The sequence below is a fragment of the Primulina huaijiensis genome, chromosome 2 (assembly GCF_012295235.1).
Source record: "Primulina huaijiensis isolate GDHJ02 chromosome 2, ASM1229523v2, whole genome shotgun sequence".
Lineage (NCBI taxonomy): Eukaryota > Viridiplantae > Streptophyta > Magnoliopsida > Lamiales > Gesneriaceae > Primulina > Primulina huaijiensis.
The window spans coordinates 28,375,977-28,385,350 of record NC_133307.1 but is presented as its reverse complement, the minus strand read 5'-3'; the positions used below and the strand labels follow the sequence as shown (position 1 = coordinate 28,385,350).

Below are 9,374 nucleotides of genomic sequence, written 5' to 3'. Positions count from 1 at the left end.
TTTCAACATTTTTACAGGTATACGGTTGTGTACGTAGTAATTAGTAAAGAAGGGGAAAGTGAATTTTGAGACAGTGGTGTGGTCAGAAAGTGGGCTTCATAAATGATGAAACTAATGTAAAGATGGTGAGAAAATTCAATGCTTTCTGCATTTAGGTGTTGCTCCATCATCACTTGCTTAAACGTTTTCACTCGGGTTGCTCCTTCTGTTAATAATATTAATAACAAGCCACCTGACTTGGAAATATAAAAGTTTAAAATTTAATAATCATTAACGGCACAATCCCACCAAAATTCCCTACCATTGTTTCTAAACTCAGACATTGACAATTTATTCAATGATTATAAATTGTTCACATATATTTTTTCATAAATCAATGTATTGTATCACATGAAAAATAACGCGACACATCTTGTATCCATTTAATCAACTTAGAAGATAATATCTCAAAGCATGATCGAACTAATCGATGTTGACCTGGTATAAGTATTCAATTGTTGGATTGCTGGTTTAACCAGTTAGTGGATAATTGATCCATCAAGTCAATTCTAGTTAAATAGCAAATGATATTGATAATCTACAAGTATTTAGTAAATCTAAATATTGAATATTCATCAGTACAATAAGTTTCCATGACTAATAGTCTAATATTGGTCGTTGCAAAAAAAATTAGGAATTCAACTCGGTCTATGACATCACCAGTCAAAATTAATTGAGTTTTAAAATATTTATTTTGATAGTGCACGAAATAAAAATGGTAAATTAATCTATAACTAGAGATTTTTTTTTAAAAAAAATTTTCCTTTCAAATGCGTATAATATAGGAAGCAAATATTATATGAATCCTCCAATTAATGTTAAAGCGTTGACTAACCCATTTAAGAATTTTTGTGTGAGAAATGGAAATGTGGCTTTTTTGAGTGCTTTTCTTTTACCTTCCAAAATTAGGCTATCTTCTATTCTTCTTTCCCACCCACTCGTTATCGTCGTCGCCTTAATTCTGGGATTCTATTTTTACCAGGTGGTCTATTTTTATAACTATAAAAAAATGTATTAATGGACATATTATACATATTTATAAAAGAATATCATATTTTATATAAAAATATAGTGTATAACTTTTTTATATATAAATTTATAAAAGTGGAGCAAAAAATTGGTCTAAATCGAGACATAAATTAACATATCCAGCCATAGAAGAATACCTTCTTTTTTTTAAAAAAAATTAAACATTCATATCATCAAATCGACAAATCTTAAGTTATAATACAAGAAATCCAAGATGTAATATTTCCATCTAGTCAATGTAAACTGGAAGAGTTATTGAATGCTCTATGAGCAAGAAAGGTGCTACAGTATTGTTCGTATACTTGATGCATACAAAATGATTCACTAGAAACATAGAATTAGCTTCAAGAGCCAATAAACCCAAAGAACCAGCTTCCATATCTGGGTTGAAAACTACATGAATCGCCTCTTTGGAGTTTGAATATATACAAACAGAAGATACTCCCACCTATAGACACAGATCTATACCACAACTAATAGCCAATATTTCATCTGCAAGGACACTATCCGGATTACGGATGATAAGAGCATGGGCATCTCTAGTTACTCCATATGAATCTCTAATGATCGCTCCAACATTGAATTCATTACGCTTGATATCAAACGCCGCATCAACATCTAATCGAAATAAGTTAGGGGGTAGGCAGTTTACATAAGTGATCTGCTAAGATTTATGAAGTACAAGCTGAGATAACACACTTTAATCTAGAGTAACGAACCGAATCTAAAAATGTATAAACCCAATCCACTCTAAATTTCTCGCTCTTACTCTGAGCTTCGTATTTTCGAATACATGTTTCATGCCAAATCACCCAACAAAAGATCACAAACAATTCGAATTCCTCCTGGTTAAGTTATTTGACATATATAAAGCACAATCAAGAAAGGAAGCATCAAGATGTGTTTTCAAACAGTACCAAAATGGAGTATTTTTCCAAACATCCTTAATAGCCAAATAGAAAAAAAGACAGTGACTAGTAGATGCATAATGGAAATTGCATAGCAAGAATGCCCCATGAGTTTGAATATGATGAGAAAGCAAATTAATCTCAGTCGGAATAAAGTCTCTGGATGCTTTCCACATAAATATATGAACTTCCGATGGTAATCGGAGTTTACAAATCTTCCTCCACCAAGAGCCACGAGGCTGCCGAGAATTGAATGGTGGGGTGTCCCAGCTTCTGGTCTCCATATGGTATCTATCTTTAACCGAATATTTACCATTCTTGCTCCCAGACCAAAATCGTATATCATCACAGCTATGTCGGTGCAATGGAATATTGAGGATAGCATCAATCTCATGTATAGGGAAAAACTTCCTAACCATGGACTCGTTCCAGAGATAAAGTGTGACACTCGAAGGTGATTGTCTGTAAAAAGATGTAAACTGCTCTGAAAGGATGGAAACGTCGGGATCCAAGGGTCTGCAAAAGCCCGAATACTCTGACCATTCTCTACTCGCCAACACAACCCCCTTTGAATGATTTCTCTACTCCACAACAAAGATCTCCAAACATAAGATAGATTTGAGCCCACTCCTGCTGACATAATATCTCAATTTTTTAAAATATAAACACATATTCTTAAAATAAAATTAAAATATAAATATTTAATACATTTATATTTTAAAATATCGACGTATAAACAGATTTAACATTTTTTGACATGTGAATAACACTCCTCTGAAATATAACAAGATTATTAACACGAAAATGTATACCGAATTTCTTAATATAAGATTAAAGTATGATTTTCATCATATGTTACATGTGTATCTACCTTATAATGTTATCAATAATTCAATGATAATTATCCTGATTTAATTAATGTTAAATAATTATTTGTTAATAATACAATTAATTAATTAGATCAATATGGGCAGAAGAATCTTCAATATTTTGATGTGAAATGTACTCTAAAAAATCTAATATCTTGTAGCGATATATAGTCATAGTTTTATACAGTTTATGTAAGATAGAGTGAGGACCATCCTTCTCTGAATAAAGAATAGCTTCATCTGACAAAATTAATTTTTTTGGTCCATACGGTTACCGAAATTTATGAATCCTGTCACATTTTCATTCTCACATTTATTAGAAACTAATATTTTTTTTGTAAATTTTTCTTAGGGATTTTTTTTATTTATAATAGTATTATATAATTAAGAACTTTAAAGATTGTTTTGTTTGTTAGTAGGATAAGTATTTACTATTTTTAAATATTTGATATTTTATGGTGCTTTTTTTTGTAATTAAAAAATAACTTGTGGATGATATGAAAAACATAGCCACTTTACACTAAAATCAAATTTTATAAATAAAAATTTATTATTTTTGTAATATATATTAAAAATCACAAAAACTCTTGTGAGACGGTCTCACGGATCAATTTCGTAGGTCGAATATCTTATTTGGGTCATCCATGAAAAAGTATTACTTTTTATGCTAATATTATTACTTTTTATTGTGAATATCGGTAAGATTGACTCGTCTCACAGATAAAGATTCGTGAGACCGTCTCACAAAACACATACTCATTAAAAATATCCCTAATGGCTAATCTGGCAATGGGAGGGTAGTTAAAAATTACCTCTGGTCGAACATGAATTTTAAAAAAATGTGGTTCATATTTTATATAAAACTACTTAATTGCTTCTTTACCAAAAACAATGCAATTTTCATGAATGAGTATTAAATTAAAACATAATTAAAATCTATAATTTAGTAATATTCACAAAATCGATATTTAATGAAAATGTGTGTGAAAACTTATTACTTTTAATTACATAAAATTGTGTGATTCATGAATGGTACTGCTGATTATATTTATTCAAACTTTCTATAGCATTTAAAAAAATAATTATATATCTTCTGCAGAGGCGAGGCGAGGACACCATCAAAGAAAGGGCATCATTGCGACAATATCATTTGGCTAACTCTACTGATGAGTGTAGTGTGGTGCATGCAGAAAATCATACAAAGAAAGGTAACATATCGATCGATTCACTTAACCACCTAAATGGGAATTCTTCAACTATTTATACAAATACACTAATTCGTAAAACCGTTACATGTTTCATAAGTCAATTTCATCTTTGAGACTCTGAATGTCTGTCTCATATTGAAATACTGGATGTCACTGAGACAAGAGACATGTAACGATTCCATGATTAGTCTTCATTGGAGATTTTCTTTTATGAAATCCATTTCATCATGGCCTCGAATATCGCTATAGTGGTGTTTTGAGATGGAAGGATCGATGATGTATAGGTATAACTCAAGATTCAATTGAAGTTTAATGAATATTATTTAAGAGGATATAAAAGATTAATCGAAAGTGATAACTATCCAACAAAAATCATCAATTACAAAGTGTTGAGTTTTAGAAACAATTTTCCTCGTTGTTTGTGAATGTTTATTTTCAAATATAAATTTAAAAAATATATTGTAATAATTAATTTTATAATTAGTGACCTTTTTATGTACAATATAAATTATGTGCATAATCACTGTTAAAATGAAAAGCCTCACGCTCCTATGGGCCTGTTCTTATAAAACAATGGCATAAATTAAGGCCCAATATTCTCTACATTTAACAAACTATACTTGAAATAATTCAATTTATCAATCAGATCATGGCCAAATAATAGGCAAAAAGAGTTCAATTAAAGATAATACATTTATTACAAGCAAATATGTTTAAATCCTAATTATTGCAATTTATTTTAAGCCTGTGTGACCATATTAAAGACGACCCTCGATATTTTGACCATATCCCAGTCTCATTCTACATCTATAAAAGCATGCCCAACAATTCATCTTCGCCAAACCAACTAGAACATCAAAGATGGACTAGAAGCTATATGGACTTTCTTTTTTACTTCTCCTATTTTTTGACTCGTAAGTCTTCACTAATTTTATAGAGAATCTTAGTTCATTTGGCATCAAGATCTCGTTTTGAGACGAGTTCACGATCTCTCAACTAAAAAAATCGAGCCTCTTATATAATTGTCAAGTCCTTTGTCGTGTTTCGATGCCAATGCAGAAGAAGAACTAATAATGCAGACTGAAGCCAAATCCTGCCTCATAAGGAGCTCGCATTTCTACGGAAAGTGATATACGAATGACAAAATCCGCACTTGTCGAGGGATCTGTGGGCGTGAAGGTTACATAGCCGGGGTATGCATGCTGCATGCATGGCAAGTGCTTCTGTACAACGAAATGCACCAGGCAGCAAAGAACAAAGCCAAACCCACCACCACCTGACGGTAGCAGCGGTGGAAGTGGCGGGGGTGAATCTGGCAGCAGTGGCGGTGGAGATGCCGGTGGTGGCGGCGGAGATACCGGTGGCAATATTTAAAACTACGACACTATAATAACTCAATATTTTTTTGTTGGGTTTCTATATTATTAATTAGAAAATTAAGAAGCTAATACTTATGGAAAAATAAAATCCGGACATTTGTGTTTTGAAACCGGTCGAGTAATAAGAATACAAGTCCTATATTTGTTATCAAACCTAATGAGTATTTTTTGTTTTGTTTATATATTATAAGGATCGAGTAGGTCTCTTGTGAGACGGTCTCACGAATCTTTATCTGTGAGACGGGTAACTCTACTGATATTCACAATAAAAAGTAATACTCTTAGCATAAAAAGTAATATTTTTTCATGAATGACCTAAATAAGATATCCGTCTTACAAAATACGACCCGTGAGATCGTCTCATACAAGTTTTTGTCATATTTTAAAATCCAAATACGATAAATCATTTAATCCAAACATAGCATGATATAAATTACTCAAATTATTTATAATTTCTAATTTTTTTGCAAAAGATAATATTTTTTTAAAAGTGATTAAATTGATATATTATGAAAAAAAAAAATAAGAAGTGAATTGTGTTTGAAAAAAAAAGTGTAAAAATAAATTTATTTTAAGGAGAGCATTTGATAAATACATGGATTTCATACTGGTTTTTCAATAAAATAACAAAAATACCCTTATTGGATGAGACACATCTTTTTTATTTAGGAAAATTGTAGTGTTAATCATATAAGTTTGTAAACTTTAGGTTTTAGTCATGTAATTTTTCAATGTTTGTTTTTCATCCAATAACTTAGATTTTTGTGTTCATTTTATTTTTGAACAAAAACCACTACCCACATCGAATATTATTTATTTGACACTTTTACTATGTATATAATATAAGTTTTACTCTCACTATATCAGTCATGTAGGAGCATATTGACTCCAAATAAAAAAAATTATTTGATAGATTTAGTGGTTTTGAACCACATAAAAAAACAATCGAAAAATTACAAAACTAAAATCTAAAATATGTCAACTTACATAACAAAAAATTCAATTTTCTCTTTTATTTATTTGATTGCTTGTAAATGCTAATTTTGGATCAAACATAAATATTGAAAGCTAAGAGTATTCAGAAAATTTCTATTTCTTTACCAAATGTCATAATTATTTTTGAATAATCAGAATTGATATGAAACTAGATGAGCAAATGTAGAAAGAAGCATAAACAAAATATGAGGTTGAAAAAATACCGAAAACATACTTTTTTTTTAAGTGAAAATTTGATAATATATTTTTTATTATAAATAATTTCAAGCCCATTAGCTTCTATAGTTGTTTTTTTCAACCAATTATTAGCCTAATCAAAATTTCATTCTGGCATATACATTCCTTGTTAAATGCTCCATTACAAATAAAATACGAATAGGTCTCTTGTAAGATTATCTTATAAATTTTTATCTGTGAGACGAATCAATCCTACCAATATTCAAAAATAAAAAGTAATACTCTCAGCATAAAAAGTAATACTTTTTCATGGATGAGTCAAATAAAAGATCCGTCTCACAAAATACGACTCGTAAGATCGCCTCACACAAGTTTTTGCCATAAAACACGAGGGTTGGCCAAATCATCCACGTGTTGCCTTCAATTTATTGGGCCAACCTAATTTAATAATAATTTAATATCAGTTATGCTAGGATTGATTGCTTTCTCGATAATACTTTCAAAATTTTTCAACAAATATAAATAAATATATCCACGTTATCCTATATAAAAAAGTTAATGCATACACGGCATTATTTTATTTCAATTTCTAATCCCACAAAACAACTTACTTACTTTAAAAAAAAAAAAAACAGTTCTATAACATTATATTAGTACTCCACGGCAGATGATATATGCGTACGAAAAAAAAATTATTTGGTAAAAAATTTATATTTATATTTATTATTTTCCTATAATTTTGGTTTGTATAGTAGATTTTAAATGATAGATGATATTACTATATGAATTTAGATAGTTCTGAAATAGTTTTTTGTGTTGATAAATTTATTATGGTAATTTTTTTTCTTTGTGTAACAAAAAAAGAACTATAACATTAAAGTTTGCTAGTATAAGAGTCTCAAATTTAACAACACGATGATAGTACATATTCTTATTCAAAATTTTTAGAACTGAATGCATGTTGTTTTACCAAAAAGTATAACTGACGGTAGAAGTGTAACTCTAATATTTTAAAACATACAAGCAGTTCACATTTTGATTGTCCCAAAAATATGTCTCGTAATAATGGTAATAAATGACAATCGAGATATCAATTGTAAGACTGGATGTTTGTCGCTTTAACAAAAGTCATAGTTGATTATAACGGTGTAACTTTAATATTTTCGGTCGTATAATTGTTCAACCATGACGTTTCGATTGTTACACGAGTAATTATTATACTCAACAAAAATTCTATAATTAAAAAAATTTAAAATACCCCAAATTATTATTTAAAAAATAAATAGATAAATCAAAATATTTTAAGCATAACTAGTAGACCACAACCTAACATCACCGCCTTAAACTGTAAGATCTGACTCTCGAATCCAGAAACAAGAAACTTCGGAGCTCCAGAAATGTCGTCTTGTGCAACCCTTTGCGAAATCCTCTTCGCGATCCTCCTCCCGCCGCTCGGCGTTTGCCTCCGATATGGATGCTGCACTGTAAGTTGTCGTTGTACCATCAAATTCGTTCCCCGAAAAGAAGTCAATTGATCCAATTTGTGCTTTTATTGATTGTTTGAACAGGTGGAGTTCTTGATTTGCTTGGTTCTGACCATTTTAGGGTACATTCCCGGGATTATTTATGCGCTCTACTTGATTCTTTGCGTCAATTCCGAAAGTTTCCGTGGAGACCAATATCAGCAGCTTGCTTAGTGCACCAGCCCTCTTGTTTTTCGGGTGGTGTGATGATGTTGTCGTGATATTTATGTATTTCTGTGTTATTTATCGTCGGAGTTTGTGACTTGCAAACGATTATGCTTTCTGAGTTTATTGGAATAATTTTGTGGATTTTAGAGCGCATCTTCTATCGACATTTGTGATGATTTTCCATGTTCAATTCGAGATGTTGAAATGGTGAATTTGTTTTTACTCATTGTTTTAGTGTTTTTCTCCCAGCCTCTATTAAATCCTGAAAAGTTTTATCTTTTGCTTATATTTGTTCAGTGGGTGAACCCTTCGGCTAACTGAAACTCGAGTTGATGAGCTCAATCTTGAGACTGCAAAAGTTTGGGTGTATTTGGTGATACTTCTGGTAAACATTTCCTTGGAAATGCGATCCTAGAAGTCGAGTTGGGGAATGTGATCTCCTTGTTTGGTGATGTTATTGGTATTTCATTGGAAATGTGATATTATGTGTTACTGGATAACTGTTGGGGTATTTGCTTTATTAATGTTATGTGGTAATTAAAAAATAATGATTTTATGGGAGAATACGAAAACGAAATGTAAATGTCGGAAATAATTGTAAAATAACGTGGATACATTAGCTTATTCTTCAGACAAGGGAATACGTTTTCCAGAAAGTTAAACAAAAATTGCCTTTGGTTTCCAGTGAGATCTTTGCTATGGGATGATTGTTTTGGCTTGTGTTTAGTTACTAAGACATGGAATATGATGTCTGGGTTGTCATACTGTTTAGAAAGCATATTACCATGTGATAATAACAACTAGATGTTACCATAGTTATTAGAAGCACAGAGTGCCATAAGGTGCGTAGGTGTCATGGAGTCTAGGCATTGTGCAAGGCATGCTATGAGCCTGCTCCTTATTGAAGTGGTGCGCCAAGATAAAAGGAGTGATAACATGGATTTCATCTTGGATTCACCACTCCTACATCAAAGGTGAGCTTGAGAGGCGATATGAGTAAATTACAGCACACCGATGCTTAGGGCTTCATGGTTAAGGCACAAGCTTCATGAAAGAGAGGTGCCTTAGCTTGTTTGCA

The 9,374-nt window shown here is 31.1% G+C and overlaps 1 long non-coding RNA gene across 1 annotated transcript; it reads left to right on the top strand.

Annotated features, from left to right (window-relative positions):
* Nucleotides 1–7,924: 7,924 nt before the first annotated feature.
* LOC140971313 (uncharacterized) lies at nt 7,925–8,522 on the top strand. The gene is made up of 2 exons (XR_012174291.1): nt 7,925–8,089; nt 8,174–8,522. It is a non-coding gene; the product is annotated as an uncharacterized lncRNA (long non-coding RNA).
* The last annotated feature ends 852 nt before the right edge of the window (nt 8,523–9,374 follow it).